General features: G+C 51.7%; 1 protein-coding gene and 1 long non-coding RNA gene across 5 annotated transcripts in view; one reads left to right on the forward strand and one right to left on the reverse strand.

Annotated features, from left to right (window-relative positions):
- Positions 1-20,251, forward strand: part of LOC140385882 (carbohydrate sulfotransferase 9-like) — a 192,070-nt gene that overhangs the window by 70,870 nt on the left and 100,949 nt on the right. The window lies entirely within an intron of this gene.
- Positions 1-20,251, reverse strand: part of LOC140385883 (uncharacterized) — a 203,002-nt gene that overhangs the window by 3,147 nt on the left and 179,604 nt on the right. The window contains exon 2 of the long non-coding RNA XR_011933490.1: positions 893-1,002. This is a non-coding gene — a long non-coding RNA (uncharacterized lncRNA). The remainder of the gene's footprint in view (positions 1-892; positions 1,003-20,251) is intronic.

Raw genomic sequence — 20,251 nt, forward strand, 5'->3', positions numbered from 1 at the left:
GTGAACCTCCTCTGGACCCTTTCCAAGGCCAGCACATCCTTCCTTAGATATGGGGCCCAAAACTGCTCACAATACTCCAAATGGGCTCTGACCAGAGCCTCATCCAGCCTCAGAAGTATGTCCCTGGTCTTGTATTCTAGCCCTCTTGACATGAATGCGAACATTGCATTTGCCTTCTTAACTGCCGACTGAACCTACACGTTAACCTTAAGAGAATCGTGAACAAGGACTCCCAAGTCACTTTGTGCTTCTGATTTCCGAAGCATTTCCCCATTTAGAAAATAGTCCATGCCTAGATTCCTCCTTCCAAAGTGCATAACCTCACACTTTTCCACATTGTATTTCATTTGCCACTTCATTGCCCACTCTCCTAGCTTGTCCAAATCCTTCTGCAGCCCGCCTGCTTCCTCAATACTACCTATCCCTCTACAGATCTTTGTATCATCTGCAAACCTAGCACCAGTGCCTTCAGTACCTTCTTCCAGATCTTTAATGTATATTGTGAAACGTTGTGGTCCCAGCACTGACCCCTGAGGCACACCACTCGTCACCGGCTGCCATCCTGAAAAAGACCCCTTTATCCCAACTCTCTGCCTTCTGCAAGTCAGCCAATCCTCTATCCATGCCAGGATCTTACCCTTAACACAATGGGCTTTTAACTTATTTAACAGTCTCCTCTGCGGCACCTTGTCAAAGGCCTTCTGGAAATCTAAATAAACCACGTCCACTGGTTCTCCTTTGTCTAACTTGCTTGTTACCTCCTCAAAGAACTCTAACAGATTTGTTAGACATGACCTCCCTTTAACAAAGTCGTGCTGACTCAGTCCTATTTTACCATGCACTTCCAAGTACTCCGCAATCTCATCTTTAGTAACAGACTCTAAAATCTTACCAATGACCGAAGTCCGAAGTCAGGCTAACCGGCCGATAATTTCCCGTCTTCTGCCTCCGTCCCTTCTTAAACTTCCTCCGCTGGGGAGGGTCCAGAACAAGGAGCATAACCTGAAAATTAGAACGAGGCCGTTTAGGGGTGACTTCAAGAAGCACGAAGGCTGCTGGAATCCTGGAACACTCTTTCCCCAAAGAATTGAAACTGGAGGTCAATTGAAAATTCCCAAACTGAGATGGCTAGGTTTGGCTTGGGTAAGGGTATTAAGCGTTACAGAACCAAAGGGCTTCATAGAAACCCTACCGTGCAGAACGAGACCTTTCGGCCCATTGCGTCTGCCCTGACCCTGTGAAAGAGCACCTTAACCTATTCCCTGTAACCCCACCGTAACCTGTACATCTGTGGACACCTAGGGGCAATTTAGCGCAGCCAATCCACCAAACCTGCACATCTTTGTACAGCGGGAGGAAACCGGAGCAGCCGGAGGAAACCCCCGCAGTCACGGGGCGAACACGTAAACTCCACACAGACGGTCACCCAAGGCCGGAATCTGGAGCTGTGAGGCAGCAGTGCTGACCACTGTGCCAGGCTAGATGGAGTTAGGGTACAGTATAGGTCAGTCATGCGCTCGAGGGGTCGAATGGCCTCCTCCGGTTGCACTAAGGTTTTGATTTTGGGAACATCAAGAATGAAAATCTTCTCAGGAGCCCTGGTCGAGTGAGAAATTTTGGGGAACAGCCTGGATTTTGGCTCCATATCCTTTTGGCGAGGACATTGCGATGGGGCTATGCAGTGAACCCCATAACTGACCCCTGACGTCAGATGGGGTGGGGCTAAAGGATTTGGATTTCCCTGGACCCTAGCCTCGTTGCAAGCAGCATCAGGATGTAGCGGTTCCACACACCCGTCCACAGCCCACAACTCCTGCAGTAACCCTGAATATCCCACCTGGATCAACTCTAGAAGTCACAAGTGAAAGCTGCACTGCACTTCCGTTTGATTTGTGTTTATTCGGTCACGGGACGTGGGCCTCGCAGGCTGTGCCAGCATTTATTGCCCATCCCTAATTGCCCTTGAGGGGGAAGTTAAGAGTCAACCACATTGCTGTGGGTCTGGAGTCACATGTAGGCCAGACCAGGTTGTTGCGTTCTTTGTATTGTTCTCCGGGATGGTGATTTAGCTCATTCGGCTGGACAGCTGGTTCATGATGCAGAGCAAGGCCAGCGGGGCTGGTTCAATTCCTGGTACCGGCTGAGGTTATTCATGAAGGCCCCGCCCTCGCAACCTTGACCCCTCGCCTGAGGTGCGTTGATCCTCAGGTTAAATCACCGCCGGCCAGCTCTCCCCCTCAAAGGGTCATCTGGGACTATGGGGGATTTACGGGCGGGGTCCTCCCAACGGGAGTCTAAGTGCAGGCGCCGGAGTAAAAACCGGAGTGTTTCACTCCGGCGTCGGCGCCTGTTCCCAGACCCCATTCTGGGGCTGGCTGGGGCGTGGCGCGACTTGCGGGGGCGGGGCCTCGGCGCCGCGTAGAAGACGCGGCGCCTTGGGTCCCGCGCATGCGCAGTTGGGCAGGCGGCAAATAGCACATGCGCAGTGGCCGTCCTCCCCCAGGCCGCCCCGCACAAAAATGGCGCAGGGATATAACATTGCCGGCGGAGGAAAGGAGGCCCGCCGATCGGTGGATCGCCGATCAGCTGGCGTTGATGTCGTGGGCCAAACGTTCTCCTTCGCCGATACTATGAAGTTCACTCATGACTAGGGAAAAGCGCCTTTTTGTGAGATCCACTGTGTGATCTCCGCCAAGCTCCCCTCTCTGGCTGTTCAACCCTGCCTTTTAATCGCGCAGCAGTAAATTACAAACAAACCCGCAAATCCTTTCCTGGATCCAGATGCGAAACAATTGTTTGAGGATTAAAGGCAGGGAGATGATGAAAGGAGAAGATTAATGCGGCACTCAAGGAGGCAGGAACCAGCTGTTTCTCAGTTCCAGCCCTCGGGGAACATTTTCATCGGGAATCGTTCACACGGGTGGACCGTGTCTCACAGTGTGGCTCCTGCATTAGGAGCAAGACCAGGGCCGGCGAATCATTTAAAAACCCAGATTCCTGCTCCTTCCTGCCTGAAGTCAGTTCGGGTTCAACTCCATGACATGTCCTTGCTAATTGAATAATGTCCCGGGAAATAGTGTCAGTTACCGGTAAATATTGGTTACCAGAAAATAGTGTTAGTTACTTCAGAAAGTTGTCAGATCCAAATGTGAGCAAATGCTCTTGGAATCATAGAATAGGACAGCGCAGAAGGAGGCCATTTGGCCCATTGAGTTTGTGCTGGCTGAGTCAAAGAGCAAGCCTGTTCGACCCCTGACCTGCCATTTTAGGAGAGATGGTGGCGCAGTGTCATTATTACTGGTCTAATAGTCTGGAGGCCCAGTCCAATGGTCTGGGGACAAGGGTTCAAATTCCACCAGGGCAGCTGGTGAAATGTAAATCTAATTGATGAAACATATGGGGCGGGATTCTCCAATCCCCCGCCGGGTCGGAGAATCGCCGGGGGCTGGCGTGAATCCCGCCCCCGCCGGTTACCGAATTCCCCGGCACCGGACATTCGGCGGGGGTGGGAATCGCGCCGCGCCAGTTGGCGGCCCCCCCCCCCGGGCGATTCTCCAGCCCGCGATGGGCCGAAGTCCCGCTGCTGGAATGCCTGTCCCGCCGGCGAGAATCAAACCACCTCTCTTACCGGCGGGACAAGGCGGCGCGGGCAGGCTCCGGGGTCCTGGGGGGGGCGTGGGGCGATCTGGCCCCGGGGGGTGCCCCCATGGTGGCCTGGCCCGCGATCGGGGCCCACCGATCCGCGGGCGGGCCTGTGCCGTGGGGGCACTCTTTTCCTTCCGCCTTCGCCATGGTCTCCACTATGGCGGAGGTGGAAGAGACCCCCTCCACTGCGCATGCGCGGGGATGCAGTGAGTGGCCGCTGACGCTCCCGCGCATGCGCCGCACGGCAAAGTCAGTTTCCGCGCCAGCTGGCGGGGCACCAAAGGCCTTTCCCGCCAGCTGGCGGGGCGGAAATCAGTCCGGTGCGGGCCTAGCCCCTCAAGGTGAGGGCTCGGCCCCTCAAGATGCGGAGGATTCCGCACCTTTGGGGCGGCACGATGCCGGACTGATTCGCGCCGTTTTTGGCACGGGTCGGCGGACATCGCGCCGATTGCGGAGAATCCCGCCCATGGTGCTGGATTCTCCCGCACCAAAATCGGGCCGGCGCGGGGGCAGAGAATCCACTTTCACGCCGTAATCGGGGCCGGCGGCAGTTCGGCGATTCTCCAGGCCCCGGAAATCGACGTGACCGCGGAGTACGCCGCACCGCCGGGGGGCCATTGCCACAGGCCCGCCCAGCAATCCCGACCGGCCGAGTTCCCGATGCCGTGGCACTAACCTATTATTGCCGGTTGGGATGCTGGCGTGGCGGCCAGGGACTCAGTCCGCGGCCGCCCTGGTCGGGGTTGGGCGAATCGGAGACCAGGGGGAGCCTTACAGGCAGGCGGCGATTTACTGTGCGGGGGTTGAGGTTCGGGCGGCGGCCGATCGGGGGGTCTCTTTTTGCGGTGCAGCCCAGGGTCTGAGTCTGCCGTGGAGCACGGAGCGGCCGCTGGAGGCCGCCACCGTGCTCGTGCGCGGACTCCGAATCGGAGGTGCGGGGGCCGGTATCCGCAGCTAAAGGTCCCTGCGAGCCCCCGGCAGGCCACTGAATTTGTTCATCTTTTTGGAAGGAATTTCTGGAGTAAATCTCCACCGTCTCTATGCCGGCGTGGGGACATCGTCTCATTTTGGGAGAATCCAGCCCCATGGAATATAAAGCCAGTCTCAGTCATGATGACCATGAAACTAGCGATTGTCATAACAAACCCAACTGGGTCACTAATCTCACTTCTGGGAAAGGAACTTGGCCGTCCTTACTTCAGTCGGCAGTTAAGAAGGCAAATACAATGTCAACATTCAGGTTGAGAGGGCTAGAATACAAGAGCAGGAATGTACTTCTGAGGCTGTATAAGGCTCTGGTCAGACCCCATTTGGAGTATTGTGATCAGTTTTGGGCCCCGTATCTAAGGAAGGATGTGCTGGCCTTGGAAAGGGTCCAGAGGAGGTTCACAAGAATGATCCCTGGAACAAAGAACTTGTTGTATGAGGAACGGTTGAGGATTCTGGGTCTGTATTCGTTGGAGTTTAGAAGGATGAGGGGATATCTTATTGAACCTTACAGATATTGCGAGGCCTGGATAGAGTGGACGTGGAGAGGGTGTTTCCACTTGTAGGAAAAACTAGAAGCAGAGGACACAATCTCAGACTAAAAATTGTGATCCTTTAAAAAAGAGATGAAGAGGAATTTCATCAGCCAGAGGGTGGTGAATCTGTGGAACTCTTTGCCGCAGAAGGCTGTGGAGGCCAAATCACTGAGTGCCTTTAAGATAGAGATTGATAGGTTCTTGATTAATAAGGGGATCAGGGGTTATGGGGAGAAGGTAGGAGAATGGGGGTGAGAAAATATCAGCCATGATTGAATGGTAGAGCAGACTCGATGGGCCGAATGGCCTAATTGTGCTTCTATATCTCATGGTCTTACTGGCAGGCCTACATGTGACTCCAGATCCACAGCAATGTGGTCGACTCTGTGAAATGGCCTGGTCAGCGATGCCCACATCGTATCAAGTAGATTCCCCATATTCCTGCAATATTTTCTCCTTCGAGTATTTATCCAATTGCGATTTGAATCAAACCTCTTTCCCGTCGCCCTTTCAGGCAGCGCATTCCAAATCCTAACCACTCGTTGATCAAGAGAAGAAAGTTCCCTTTGTCTCACCTTTGGATGGTTATCCAAATGACTTAAATCGATGTTGAAACACAGACAATGCTACAAATATGCAGTAGGTCTGAAAGGCCTGAGAGACGCAGAGTTGATTTTCTGGATCTTTGATATTTAATCAGGAGCTGGATTCTTCCTCCATTCACGCCGGCGGGATTCTCCGATTCCACTGCAGTGAATGTGAGATTAGTCGAGGCGCCAGATTCTCCATCCTCGCTGGAGCGTGGCGGACTGTGGTCGGGTAATCTTAACTAACAACAGTAAACGCAAATCTTTCATTTTTCAACGTATTCTTTCACAGGGCGTTCTGTCGCTAATCGGTCAGTATTTATTGCCCATCTGCAGTTAAGTGCCCTGGAGAAGGTGGTGGTGAGCTGCCTTCTTGAACCGCTGCAGGCCACGTGGTGTAGGTACACCCACAGTGCTGTTAGGGAGGGAGTTGCAGGATTTTGACCCGTCGACAGTGAAGGAACGGTCGCTATATTTCCAAGTCAGGATGGTGAGTGACTTGGAGGGGAACCTCCACTACAGGTGGTAGTGTTCCCAGGGATCTGCTGCCCTGGTCCTTCCATACGGTAGCGGTCACAGGTGTGGAAGATGCTGTTGAAGGAGCCTTGGTAAGTTCCTGCACACGGCTGCGACTGGCAGTCGGTGGTGGAGAGTTTGAATGTTTATGGAAGGGGGCGGAATCAAGCCAGCATGACTATTCAAATGATCAGAAACTCCAATTCCGTTCAGCTGTCTGTCGTTCATAATCACCTGCCTGTAACAAACCTTCACCCTTTCTTCAATTACCATTCTTCAATCCACCATGAACTCGCTTCTCTTATAATGTGCAGCAGATTTAGACAATGGATGTTTTTACCAAGAAAGCCAGGATTTAGTCAGTAATTAGCTCATCAACTATCCCTACAAGTGTGCGATTACTCCTGTAACTTGAACTGTGAGGCCAACTCCATTTATCAGGGTGCACGACAGGACAATGCTCGTCTCTTCCTTCATTACACTGCTCTGACCCCTGCCTCTTCTGGCTTCACCATGCTCCTGTTTGCGAGCAGGGGTCATTTTATTGAATTAGAATCTGAAGTTACTGGAAGGGAATCCACACACCGAGGGTGGCACTAATCTCAAATACCTTTGGTTGAAGGACCCTTTTTCAAATGGTTTACAAATAATGGGCGCCCCCCCCCCCGTCTAAGTTATAACGTGACATGATGAAGTGCAGCATCCTCTGTGTAAAATGGACGGGATTCTCTCAGCCCGGGGCTGGGCCGGAGAATCCCCCCCCCCCGCACAGGCCGCCCCCTGACCCTTCCACGCCGAGTTCCCGGCGGCTGAGAACGGGTGTGGACGACGCCGGCGGGACTCGCCGTTTACACGACGGCCGATCGGCCCGGGCCGAGAATCGGCGGGGCCGGCCGCGAAGAGCAGCCCCCGACCGGCGCCGGCGCCGACGGCACCGACTCTCCGCTCCGCGGAGAACCGCGTGCCGGTGTCGGGCCGGCTGTGGCGCGATTCGCGCCGGTCACGGGGATTCTCCGGCCCCGGGCTGAGAGAATCCCGCCCGAGATAATCATTCAGAGTTCCAATTTGAGAGCAGTTCACTGGGTCCGACAAAACAATCCCCAGGTAAACCGAGGTCAGCGGGAGATTAGGCGTAGTTATTGTCGGTGAGGAGTGGATGGGCCGAATGGTCTTTTCTGTACTGTATGGCTCTACGACTCGGTGAAAGGATTACTGTAACTCCACTGACATCCTAATGCAAGCCAACACAATTGCTTTAATGCGGGTAAAGACTGTCTGCTAATAGCAGACATGCCCAATCCGTTCTCAGATCACATCCTATACAAATAGATATTGATCAAATCATGTCCGGAGGCTATTTTTAGCAGTTAAGAAGTTTAGAGCAAGTTTCTATTTTAATTTCACAAACATTTGCAGTTAACAATGTTCCTTTCTGGATGCCATGGGAGGGGCAGTGCACCATATTTTACCTGCAGTAGGGGAAGTGCCGGGCAACTCCCTTGGTGGGCCAACCTGAGACCATTAGGTGGCCAATTCAGTGGGCAACACTGGCATTTTCCCTGTGGCAGGTAAGGCCAGTGCCAAGTGTCCAGGCCGCAAGGTACAACCCAGGTTATGAGCGGGTGGCTCCGTCAGAGGCCCAGGCCCTGCCAATCCCAGTTTCCGAATCTCTCGCCAGGGCCCGTCAGCCTGACCCATGCAAGACCCACGTCTGGGCTCCATGGTTCCTCTTCATCAGTAACTGTCTGCAGTCCCGGCTGTGGCCACCGCGCCTGGTCGTGGTGCTGAGGGGCGGAGCCACCAGCCTTCCGATTGGCCGACTGCTCTCAGGGGTGGGACCTCCTCACTGGGAGCGGGAATCTTCAGCCCAGTGGCCATTAAATGTCTGCGCAGCGAGCTGGCCAAGCATCAGCAGGCTCACCCCTGACCTTTACACCTCCCTCGACCCCATGTACAATCCAGCCCCAGAGTACCCAAGTATCACAGCAGCAAGTCTCTTCCCAGATAACGGGGGCGATTCTCCGAGCCCCGCGCCGGGCCGGAGAATCGCCGCGACTGCACCGCGACGCCCTGACGCCTGCGCGCGATTCTCCGAGGTGCGGAGAATCGGCGCCATTTGCGCCGGCGCGTTTGGCGCGACGCCGGGCGGGAGCCGCTGGAATCGGCGGGGCCGCCGATTCTCGGGCCCGGGTGGGCTGAGCGGCCGCGTCGGTACGACAGAGTCCCGCCGGCGCCGTTCACCTCTGGTCGCTGCCGGCGGGAACTCTGCGGGAACAGTCGGGGGGCCGGACTGTGGGGGGGGGGCTCCTTCACCGGGGAGGCCTCCGATGGGGTCTGGCCTGCAATCGGGGCCCACCGATCGGTGTGCCAGTCTACCCCCCCCCCCCCCCGGGCCTACTTCCTAGCACGGCCGGCCCCTGAACACCGACCCCATGTTGGTTCAGGGCCGGCGCGCTAAAGAAGTCCCCCGCGCGTGCGCAGGTCGGCGCGGCCCAACTGCGCCTGCGTGGGTTGGTGCGCCGCCCATTTGCCGCCGCGTAAGGAGGCTGGAGCCAGAATCGCTCATACCCGGGCCCTGTTCGCGCTGTCGTGAAACGCGACGGCGTTCACGACGCCGCGAACACGGGCTCAATATCGGAGAATCGCCCCCTACGTTTTAATACCAGACTCACAACCTGAAACCATGGCAACCTCCCCCCAGGCACCCTTCACCAATATGAAGAGCTGGCCTTCGGAAACTGGGTGGGAGGACTGACATTTGGTCGCTACCTGTACACGACTATCACAAACTATCAGTAATTTACATAACCCAGCTTGCTCGTCTTGATTTTTAGTTCCTTCTCTTCTCAAACACCTACATTGTGTTGAGGGCGGGCTGTACTGTCTTTCACACCTTGATAACAACCCATGGCCCTATTTTGAAGGCAGAGGAGGAGACTTCTCACCGATGCCTTGGCCAATATTTATCCCTTAGTCAACACAACAGATGGTCTGGCCATTATTCATATTTATGGGATCCTGCTGTGCACAAATTGGCTGCCATGTTTCCAATATTTCAACAGTGGCTACACTTGAAAAGTACATCATTGGCTGGAAATCACTTTGGGACATCTGGGGCTGGTGAAAGGCTCTTTATGAATGCAAGTCTTTCTATTTATTTATTTTCTCGCCCCCCCCCCTGTGTTCATGATTATTTCAAAGCCCCCCCCTCCCCCCCGGGATGTGTCCACGGACCCCCAGGGATCTGTGGACACCAGTTTGAGAGTTTTGTGACAGGGTAACATGGGTGGTCCACTTTCACATTTCTCCCAATATTTACTTCCATTGACTTTGCTGGTTGGCCAACATGTGTCCTGCATTCCAGGTGATCAAGTTGTCCATTGCTGAATTCCCAAGCTTGTTCTCTCTCTCGTTGCGCCCTGGAGAGTGGAAATCCTGGAAAGGTCTCATCCCTTGTGCAATAAAGCTGTGGCAGAAGGATGGGAAGACCCCCACCCCCGTTAATGTCCTCCAAATTGACCCAGCAAACTGCTCAATTGACAACGATGAAAGAAAGCTCACATCTCGGGCGGGACTCTGTGATCCTGAGGCTAAGTGTTGACGCCGCCGTAAACGCCGTCACGTTTCCCGACGGCGTCAACATGGCCTCAGGATCAGCAATTCTGGCTCCTGGGCGCCGCGGGGTCTGCGTTGGCGCAGTGGCTCCCTCCTCCACTCCGATCCCGACGCAACATGGCTAAGGCTACAGGGGCTGGCGCGGATGAAGGGAGGCCCCCCCCCAGCCCGAGAGGCTGGCCTGCCGATTGGTGGGCCTCGATCGCGGGCCAGGCCACAGCGGAGGGCCTCCCTGGTCGGCACCCCCCACAGGCCGCCCCTGGACCCTTCCATGCTGAGGTCCCGCCAGCCAGTAGCGGGTTAGAACGCCGCTGGCCGGACCCGGGTTTCTCGGTACAACCGCTCAGCCCATCCCGGGCTGAGAATCAGCGGGGATGGGGGAGGGGGGGGCCCGTAGAGCAGCCCCCGGCCGGCGCCACGCTAACCGTGCTCGCGCCAATGGCGCCAGCGGAGAATCGCGTCGGGGTGGCGTGGAGAGATTCGCGCTGGTCGCTGCGATTCTCCAGCCCGGCCCCGGGCTGAGAGAATCCCGCCCCTTGTCTCAGTTCTGGTCTCCGTCCTCTTCAGACGACAACACAATTCTGTTCAACAAGTCAAGCTCTGGCTTCTGGGTCAGCTAGTCCCACGAGTTGGCTGCATTCCCCCGCTGGCGTTACTTTCTAACATTCCACTACAGAGTGGTGAAGGCACAGAAACAATCCACTTGGTCTAACGGGACCATCTCTTGTGCTCCATCCGGGCTTCATTTCACCTTTATTGTCCCTGATCAACATGGCCTTCTGTTCCCGTCTCCCTTAATATTAATCCAGCTCCTCCGAAATGCATCTAGAATGTTCGCCTCAATTACTCCTGTGGAAGCAAGTTTGCACATTCTCAACCACTCTCTGGGTAAAGATGTTTCTTCTGAATCTCCGATTGGATTTAATGCTGAGATGGTCTTTTGCTGAGGGCATTAAGGAAATTCGGGATGGGGCAGGAAAATGGAGTTGGGTTTGGGAGATCAGCCATGATCTTATTGAATGGCCAAATGGGCTAGAGGGGCCGAATGGTTTCCCTCCTGTGCCTATTTCTGATGTTCGTATTCAAGGTCTCCAGTTCTGGTCTCCCCCTTCTTCTCCGTGTCTTCCTTGTCAAAATCGTTTATATTCCTGATGATCTCTGTTCAACAACCCTTTAGTCTCCCCTTCTCTGCAGCCTGTTCAATCTTAGGTTTGACCTCTCTGTTCTGGCATCAAGCTCCTGAATCATTTCTGCACCTTCTCTGGTGCCTCTCAGGCCGGGGTTTTCTCTGGGGAAAGGGGAGGCCACCGACAGCAGTGGTGATGCCTCGCTAGACTCTGCTGAATCCCTCAGCAGAAACAGCTTTGCAATCGCTTGGATGCTTTCCATTGGGGTTAATAATAGAGTTCGTTCCAGTACAAATGACACTTGCATTGTGTGCGTGGGTATCTGAAAGATGTTCTGCTGTGACGAATGCAGGTGAATTTCACACATCATGAGTTGCGTTGCTCATTGTTTCGGTTCCTCCTGATCAGCTTGTTATCTGCTGTGTGGCAAATGTTAACCTTCACTAACAACAACAATTTGTATTTGCATGGTGCCTTTAATGTAATTAAATGTCCCAAGACACCTATTAACATTATAAAAATGAAACTAAACCACATACCAAGGAACAAAAACAAAAGATGCTGGAAAATCTCAGCAGGTCGGACAGCATCTTGAGAGAGAACAGAGCTAACGTTTCGAGTAGATGACCAAAGAGGTAAGTTTTAAGTAGCACCTTAGGAGAATAGCAAGTTGGAGGTTTAGGGAGAGTGTTCCAGAGTTAGATCCACGGCAGCTGAAGGCACAGTTGCCAGTGGTGCAACCACTAAACTCCGGGAGAGGCCAGGATCAGAGGAGCACAGCGATCATTAAGCCAACATTAAGGGCATTTAAATGGTCATTGGATAAACATATGGATGATAATGGAATAGTGTAGATGGGCTTTAGATTGGTTTCACAGGTCGGCGCAACATCGAGGGCCGAAGGGCCTGTACTGCGCTGTAATGTTCTATGTTCTATGTTCTATCAACTCGATGATGCAGTCACCACACCAGCACACAACTAGCAAACCAGGAAACCATCTTCACCCAGGGTAAGCCCCCGGCACTACCCTGGCACTACCCTACCCCCCCCCCCCCCCACCCCGAGAGCATTGATCACCAGGTGCACATCTTCTGACACCAGTCGACCGTCCCGCGGTTCTGACATCATGCCGCCGCGGGTGGATTTTTTCACGTGGGGCTGATTCCGGCAAATGGGCCTGATAGGCACAGTCTAACGGGGGAAAGAATCAGAGTCCGTTCTGGACGGGATTAGTGGGGTCATTCCCGGTACCTGTAGCGGGGGGTCCGACCCCACTATCGAACGGAATTCTGTGAGTTTTTCGGGCCTCGGTGGGGAGACGCCCCGCCCAAGGCCACACTCAGTCACATTTCCTGCACTCAGGGGATCTGCTCACCAAAAATGGTGCCCCAATCCCTCAAACCCCCCCGACGTGACCCACCCCGGACACCCCCAATGCCACAACTCACCTGCTGGGGGTGGGGGGGGGTCTTGAGCGCCCTCTCCCTGTACCCCACCTCATACGGGCGGGGCACACACAGCCCGATCTCTGGCACAGGAAAAATGCCACCTGGGCACCTTGACGCTGCCAGCCTGGCACCCTGGCAGTGCCACATGGACACCCTTGGAGTGCCAGGGTGGCACCCAGCTGGCAGTGCCAGGGTGCCCCAGGCTGGCAGTGCTATGGTGCCCGGGTGGCAACGGCAGTGCCAGGGTGCCACCCTGCCCAGATTCCAACCACCCTGGGGCCTCTGATGGCGTGGGAGACCCCCCCCCCCAAGTGCCGTTCCGCCTGGTCCCCGTTCGTGGAGCCCAGTGCTGAACAGCACCCGGCTGGGATCTCCTCGGCGAAGTCGGTAGATCCCGGGGGCCGGTTAGATCCGGTGTAGGCACAGTTAAGGGAGTTTGTAAGCTCACTGCACTGTGCAAGTCTGTATAATATCCGCTGTGGGAGGGATCCAGATTGTCGCAACATCTCGCCAGATCTCTTTAGATCTCGAGAGGAGTAACGACCGTCGGGAATCCCGGTAGAGGCCGGGAACATCGAACATACAGTGCAGAAGGTGACCATTCGGCACATTGCGTCTGCAGCGACCCACTTAAGCCCTCACTTCCACCCTATCCTCTCGCGGGATCTATCGGTCCCGTCCCGATTCCAGTAAATCGTCCTCGATATGTTAATTTATATAAGAGCGTGTGAAACCGCCCCTCACTGACTGGGAGTGGGACCAGTTTCTATCCTGGTTCGATGCTTCTTGCGATATTTTTCGCTTCCATCTCCAAACCCGCCCAACGAGGACAGGAGGGGAACATCTTATAAATGTAGGACCAGAACTGTCGCTCTCAGAGGTGGTTTAACCAGTGGTTCTTTACAGGTTTAATGTAACTTCATTGTTTTGCAATGTAATATTTTAAAGATACACCCAATAGCCACCTATTACCCGGAGGTGCTGCGAAGATTTTATTCGACCACATCACTGTGGTATGTTTGACTACCTCTCTGGTAGTGTTTACGCACAGGCTTTAATGCTCCACGCTGAATGTTTCCCTGGTTCAGAGAACAGGATTTGCAGTAGCTACAGGAATTTGAGAATTTATTTCATAGAATCAGAGCGTCGTAGAATAATCACAACAGTGCACAAGTTGCCAGAATAGCTTGTTGTCATTTAAATCCATGGCATTAGGGGAGACTTGCAGTCTGATAAATCCAGACAGGGAGCACAATAGAAGAAATGGGTCTTAAAAATTCAATCCCTTTGTTGTTTATTGAAGGGGGCTTGGGAATTTAATCTCTTTACGAAGGAAAGATGGTTGTCTAGGGACTGCAGCGGCTCAAGAAGGCACCTTCTCCATGGCAACTAGGGATGGGCAATAAATGCTGGCCTAGCCGGCAATACCCACATCCCGGGAACGAATAAAAGAAGGTAAAATAACTCACTTTTGTAAATTAAGCTGCTTAAGTGAACCAAAATGTAAAACTGACAAAATGCAGGTTCTAACTGTTACCAGTGCAGATTAATCAAGAGTTTCTTGTCGTTTCAAATATCTCGGGCTATGTTTCGGGAAACCTGTTTTTCTTTCGGTCAGTGACAGGGAGATCTTGTGCAGCTGCGGAACCCGCTGTTGGGTTTAATTGGGTCACACTGGCCCGCTATCTTCACCATGATCCTTGCGTAGAGCAAGTTACTCCATCGCTGGAGGGAGGGAGGGGGGGGGTTGTGCATCCAATCCATTGCCCAGTGGGGAGACTGTATCTCCGTTCTTCCTGTCAAGAGTACAGTGATAACGATCAACTCTCCGAGTTCTGTACAGCCAGGGGTCACAATGTGTCAGCGTGAGAGCAGCACAGCAACTGGGAACAGATGGGAAATTGTGTCAATTTACTAAGAAAAAATGCCTTGACAACCTCATAATAAATGACGAGAAGGCAACAAGATAGCCTCCCCCCCATCCTGCATTAAAAGCACATTTTTCATGTCATGCACACTGCGACCAATTCCAGTCTCGCATCTTACAAACCACCTTTGGAGCAAGTCTCCATTTCACCGGTACCGAAACAGGGGGTCCACACTATCTATCCTGTAAGCTTTCAGCATAGTTCAGTTGCGATGTAAACCTTCTGAAGGCAATTAAGCGCAGCGTGGAAAGCCCAAGGCTGTTGCTGAGCTCCTCCATGCTTCTGTAAACCATCCCAGGCCCCTTCAGTAGGACAAAGAGGCCCCGAAGGAGGTTCACCAGAATGGTACCAAAATTGAGAGGTAATACCAACCAGGAAAGTTTGAATAGACTGGGGGCAGGGGTTTCCAGCCCTTCTGCCAGGGATCTTACAGGGCAAAGACAGAGGCCCATGCTAATGCTCTGGGGACACGGGTTCAAACCCAACCGCGGGTAGCTGGTGATGTTTAAATTCCGAAATTGAGAGCTTGTCTCAATAACGGTGCCCATGACAGCTACCATCAATAATGAAGAGTACTTGAAAATTAAGAGGTAAAGGGAGGGACAACTTAAAACATCTACATTCACTCGGGTAAATGTATTGGACAAACTATTAGAACTAAAGGTTGACTGATGTTTTTCCTGCTCGAGTCTGAAAGGAAGTAATTTGTCACGTGAGAATACCTTTTAAGAAATGGGTGTTTAAGAAATGTACCTTTAAGAAATGTTTGGCTGCTCATGTTACTGGAGTGATGTCAGAGTGTGGGTGGAGCTGAGCTCTACTTCTGCTTTTTAGTTTCAGTTTGAGAAAGCTTGGGTGGGTGGGTTTTTTCAGTGAGCTGCACTGCTGTTGATCTCTGCCATCCAAAGACTATCTATGGATCATTTGGTGAACTCAGAATTGTAAAAAGGTCTCAGTATTAAATGTAAACCTAATGTGCTCCTGTTTGAAGGTTTGTTAAGTCTTTTGGATGTTAAAAGGACAGCATACAGGTTACTTAGTGTTAGAACAAAGAACAAAGAACAAAGAAATGTACAGCACAGGAACAGGCCCTTCGGCCCTCCAAGCCCGTGCCGACCATACTGCCCGACTAAACTACAATCTTCTACACTTCCTGGGTCCGTATCCTTCTATTCCCATCCTATTCATATATTTGTCAAGATGCCCCTTAAATGTCCCTATCGTCCCTGCCTCCACTACCTCCTCCGGTAGTGAGTTCCAGGCACCCACTACCCTCTGCGTAAAAAACTTGCCTCGTACATCTACTCTAAACTTTGCCCCTCTCACCTTAAACCTATGCCCCCTAGTAATTGACCCCTCTACCCTGGGGAAAAGCCTCTGACTATCCACTCTGTCTATGCCCCTCATAATTTTGTATACCTCTATCAGGTCGTCCCTCAACCTCCTTCGTTCCAGTGAGAACAAACCGAGTTTATTCAATCGCTCCTCATAGCTTATGCCCTCCATACCAGGCAACATTCTGGTAAATCTCTTCTGCACCCTCTCTAAAGCCTCCACATCCTTCTGGTAGTGTGGCGACCAGAATTGAACACTATACTCCAAGTGTGGCCTAACTAAGGTTCTATACAGCTGCAACATGACTTGCCAATTCTTATACTCAATGCCCCGGCCAATGAAGGCAAGCATGCCGTATGCCTTCTTGACTACCTTCTCCACCTGTGTAGCCCCTTTCAGTGATCTGTGGACCTGTACTCCTAGATCTCTTTGACTTTCAATACTCTTGAGGGTTCTACCATTCACTGTATATTCCCTACCTGCATTAGCCCTTCCAAAATGCATTACCTCACATTTGTCCAGGTTAAACTCCATCTGCCATCTCTCCGCCCAAGTCTCCAGACAATCTAAATCCTGCTGTATCCTCAGACAGTCCTCATCGCTATCCGCAATTCCACCAACCTTTGTGTCGTCTGCAAACTTACTAATCAGACCAGTTACATTTTCCTCCAAATCATTTATATATACTACAAAGAGCAAAGGTCCCAGCACTGATCCCTGTGGAACACCACTGGTCACAGCCCTCCAATTAGAAAAGCATCCCTCCATTGCTACCCTCTGCCTTCTATGGCCTAGCCAGTTCTGTATCCACCTTGCCAGTTCACCCCTGATCCCGTGTGACTTCACCTTTTGTACTAGTCTACCATGAGGGACCTTGTCAAAGGCCTTACTGAAGTCCATATAGACAACATCTACTGCCCTACCTGCATCAATCATCTTAGTGACCTCCTCGAAAAACTCTATCAAGTTAGTGAGACACGACCTCCCCTTCACAAAACCGTGCTGCCTCTCACTAATACGTCCTTTTGCTTCCAAATGGGAGTAGATCCTGTCTCGAAGAATTCTCTCCAGTAATTTCCCTACCACTGAAGTAAGGCTCACCGGCCTGTAGTTCCCGGGATTATCCCTGCCACCCTTCTTAAACAGAGGAACAACATTGGCTATTCTCCAGTCCTCCGGGACATCCCCTGAAGACAGCGAGGATCCAAAGATTTCTGTCAAGGCCTCAGCAATTTCCTCTCCAGCCTCCTTCAGTATTCTGGGGTAGATCCCATCCGGCCCTGGGGACTTATCTACCTTAATATTTTTTAAGACACCCAACACCTCGTCTTTTTGGATCACAATGTGACCCAGGCTATCTACACCCCCTTCTCCAGACTCAACATCTACCAATTCCTTCTCTTTGGTGAATACTGATGCAAAGTATTCATTTAGTACCTCGCCCATTTCCTCTGGCTCCACACATAGATTCCCTTGCCTATCCTTCAGTGGGCCAACCCTTTCCCTGGCTACCCTCTTGCTTTTTATGTAAGTGTAAAAAGCCTTGGGATTTTCCTTAACCCTATTTGCCAATGACTTTTCATGACCCCTTCTAGCCCTCCTGACTCCTTGCTTAAGTTCCTTCCTACTTTCCTTATATGCCACACAGGCTTCGTCTGTTCCCAGCCTTTTAGCCCTGACAAATGCCTCCTTTTTCTTTTTGACGAGGCCTACAATATCACTCGTCATCCAAGGTTCCCGAAAATTGCCGTATTTATCTTTCTTCCTCACAGGAACATGCCTGTCCTGTATTCCTTTCAACTGACACTTGAAAGCCTCCCACATGTCAGATGTTGATTTGCCCTCAAACATCCGCCCCCAATCTATGTTCTTCAGTTCCCGCCTAATATTGTTATAATTAGCCTTCCCCCAATTTAGCACATTCATCCTCGGACCACTCTTATCCTTGTCCACCAGTACTTTAAAACTTACTGAATTGTGGTCACTGTTACCGAAATGCTCCCCTACTGAAACATCTACCACCTGGCCGGGCTCATTCCCCAATACCAGGTCCAGTACCGCCCCTTCCCTAGTTGGACTGTTTACATATTGTTTTAAGAAGCCCTCCTGGACGCTCCTTACAAACTCTGCCCCGTCTAAGCCCCTGGCACTAAGTGAGTCCCAGTCAATATTGGGGAAGTTGAAGTCTCCCATCACCACAACCCTGTTGTTTTTACTCTTTTCCAAAATCTGTCTACCTATCTGCTCCTCTATCTCCCGCTGGCTGTTGGGAGGCCTGTAGTATACCCCCAACATTGTGACTGCACCCTTCTTATTCCTGATCTCTACCCATATAGCCTCACTGCCCTCTGAGGTGTCCTCTCGCTGTATAGCTGTGATACTCTCCTGAACAAGTAGCGCAACTCCGCCTCCCCTTTTACATCCCCCTCTATCCCGCCTGAAACATCTAAATCCTGGAACGTTTAGCTGCCAATCCTGCCCTTCCCTCAACCAGGTCTCTGTAATGGCAACAACATCATAGTTCCAAGTAGTAATCCAAGCTCTAAGTTCATCTGCCTTACCCGTAATGCTCCTTGCATTAAAACATATGCACTTCAGGCCACCAGACCCGCTGTGTTCAGCAACTTCTCCCCGTCTGCTCTGCCTCAGAGCCACACTGTCCCTATTCCCTAGTTCTCCCTCAATGCTCTCACCTTCTGACCTATTGCTCCCGTGCCCACCCCCCTGCCATACTAGTTTAAACCCTCTTTCTTTGGGGGTGTATTTGATTTACTGGTTGCTAAGATGTTCACTGTTTGTTTTAAAAAGGTTCATAGAATAAACATTGTTTTGTTTTTAAAACCACTGGTCCATTTTCTGCTGTACCAGACCTGTAGAGTGGGCCGTGTGCTCCCCATACCACAATCTATTAAAAGTTGTGGGTCAGGTGAACTCCATGATACACTTTTGGATTCGCTAAACCCTGACCCATAACAAGTTGAAGAAATAGTGGATGCCCGGTTTGTGGTCTTCCTAAATTCCCTGGATTCTGGAAAGGTCCCAACAGATTGGTAGATCATTAATATAACACCTCTATTCAAGAGCGGAAGAAGACAGAAAGCTGGAAACTATAGGCCTGTTAGCTTGACATCTGCCAGAGGGAAAATGCTAGAAGTTATTAATAATCTTTATTATTGTCACAAGTAGGTTTACATTAACACTGCAATGAAGTTACTGTGAAAAGCCCCTAGTCGCCACACACCGGTGCCTGTTCGGGTACACCGAGGGAGAATTCAGAATGTCCAATTCACCTAACAAGCACGTCCTTCAGGACTTGTGAGAGGAAACCGGAGCACCCGGAGGAAACCCACGCAGACACCTGGAGAACGTGCAGACTCCGCACAGACAGTGACCCAAGCCGGGAATCGAACCTGGGACCCTGGAGCTGTGAAGCAACAGCGCTAACCACTGTGCTACCGTGCCGCTCTAGAACACAACGGCGGTACATTTATAAAATCAGAATAACAATCAGGCCGAGTTGACATGGTTTTGCGAAATGGAAACTGGGTTTGACGAATTTATTGATCCTGAGGTGTCTTGACAGGGTGGACGTGACGAGGATGATCTACTGTTGGGAGATAGATAGGAGAGCGGGTAGTGAAGGGGACATTATGCGTCAGCAAGTGGGTTCAGACAGGTTGAGTGAGTGTTTGGCAGACGGAGTATAATATGGGAAAATGTAAACTTGTCCACTTTGGCAGAAAGAATGGAAAAGAAATACATTATTTGACTGGGGGTAGACTGCAGAACTCTATCTTACAGAGGGACCTGGTTGCCCTGGTACATGGATCACAGAACGTTGGTAGGCAGGTGCTGCCAGTGATTAGGAAGACAAATGGAGTGTTGACATTTATGTTTTTAATTCATTCCCGGGATGTGGGTATTGCCGGCTAGGCCAGCATTTATTGCCCATCCCTAGTTGCCATGGAGAAGGTGCCTTTTTGAGCCGCTGCAGTCCCTAGACAACCATCTTTACTTCGTAAAGAGATTAAATTCCCAAGCCCCCTTCAATAAACAACATCCCAAATTCCCTAATTTGTTGCAAGGGGATCCAATATGAAAGTAGGAAATTGTTGCTACAATTGTAGCGGGCCTTGTCAGACCGCATCTGGAGTACTGTGTACAGTTTTAGTTTCCTGACTTAAGAAAGGATATAATTGCATTAGAAGCAGTTCAGTGAAGGTTCACTCACTGATTACTGGGATGAATGGATTATCTTAGGGGCTGGTTTAGCGCAGGGCTAAAGAGCTGGCTTTTAAATCAGACCAAGTTAGGCCAGCAGCACGGTTCAATTCCCATACCAGCCTCCCTGAACAGGTGCTGGAATGTGGCGACTAGGGGCTTTTCACAGTAACTTCATTTGAAGCCTACTTGTGACAATAAGCGATTTTCATTTTTTCATTTCATTTCTTATGTGGAAAAGTTGAACAGGTTGGGCCGATACTCATTGGAGGTTAGAAGAATGAGGTGAACGTATTGAAACATAT

Source organism: Scyliorhinus torazame, chromosome 11 (genome assembly GCF_047496885.1).
Source record: "Scyliorhinus torazame isolate Kashiwa2021f chromosome 11, sScyTor2.1, whole genome shotgun sequence".
Classification (NCBI taxonomy): Eukaryota; Metazoa; Chordata; class Chondrichthyes; order Carcharhiniformes; family Scyliorhinidae; genus Scyliorhinus; species Scyliorhinus torazame.